The following is a 1,509-nucleotide window of genomic DNA, read 5'->3' on the forward strand; positions in this document are numbered from 1 at the left end:
CATGTTGCAGTGGTCGCCCACTTAAAATGACACCACAGACAGTGAAGTATTTTCACAATCTAGCTGTAAATAACAAACAGCTGCTTTAGACTCTGCACAGGACTCATCAATGTGAATCAGAGTTTCTGTGACGGCTTGTAAAGGACATTAACTTGTACCCCTGTTTGCGTTTCAGCACAAAACTGCAAGATGTTTGGCTCAGATGGAGTCCAGCATGTTTGGTGTGAACCTGGTCACAGCTACCACAGTGAATGCATCGTCCTGAGAGCGAAGCATGGAGGTGAGAGTGTGATGATATGGCACTGCATGAGGGCAAAAAGGTGTTGGAGAGACAACATTTATAGATTGTACCATGATATATCCTGTGGTTATACCAAAATACTGGCTGACAAAATGACTCCCAGTCTGCAGAAGCTTGAAAAACAGGAATATTCCAACATGAGAACCGTCCAAAGCTACGACCTGGACAATCATGTGAACTAAATCCAATAGAACTCTTTTAATGTATTTTGAAGAGAAACGTAGAGCAACACAACCCCTCCAGCACCTGACTAGGACTAAATTAGTGAATGCATAGTCCTGACAGTGAAGCACAGTATTTTAATGAGGGAGGAAGAGCAACACAACCCCTCCAGCACCTGACTAGGACTAAATTAGTGAATGCATAGTCCTGACAGTGAAGCACAGTATTTTAATGAGGGAGGAAGAGCAACACAGCCCCTCCAGCAAAAAAACATTCCTGCAGACGTTTAGTGTCTATGCAGAGTAGGATAGTCTGTCATCAAAAATAAAGGTGGACAGAAAGGACTTGACTTTTGTTGGATTAAGCTCCTACAGTGGGTCCTGTTTTTTAATGTAGTGAATCTAAAACGTTAGTTTAATTATAGAAATCACACGAGAGTTTCTACAGATGAAAAAAGTGAGCATCTCTGCTGAAATGATGTATTGTCCTTGCAAAGGAGGATTTAGTCTGTCATCAAAAATAAAGGTGGGCAAAGAAGTAACGATAAAATAGAAGATTTGAAGGTCAATCATGAAGCTTTAACACAAGAGCAAATGCCCTACTGTTCCATTTAGAAGGTGGGCAATTATTGAGGGGTGGTGCAAGTTTGAATCATTTGACATTTAAGTGATATTGCACAGGGCTGGACTCACTTCTGTTGAATACAATCTATGCTAACATCCCATTTTGCTACAGTTCCCTTAAGCTTGACTTGTTAAGGTTAAATCACCCTGTGCTTCCAGGACAAATGATCCATCTCAGATGCTCATGGGCAGCCAGCATGACGACTAACATTTGACATAACTGATGTCTTCAGGGCGGCTGATATTTCCAGCTAGACAAAAAAAAAAAAAAAAGAAAGCCCGATAGTGCAGAGAACAAAGGTGATGCTGCCATTTAAACATGTGTTCACTGCAGTGTGGAATGGTTTAGCTCATCTGACGCTTCATAACGGTGACTGTGAAACGAGGGTCAGTGCAGCAGCTTCCAGGCTCTGTTTTCTCCTC

This window comes from Stegastes partitus, unplaced genomic scaffold (genome assembly GCF_000690725.1).
Source record: "Stegastes partitus isolate 25-593 unplaced genomic scaffold, Stegastes_partitus-1.0.2 Scaffold376, whole genome shotgun sequence".
Lineage (NCBI taxonomy): Eukaryota > Metazoa > Chordata > Actinopteri > Pomacentridae > Stegastes > Stegastes partitus.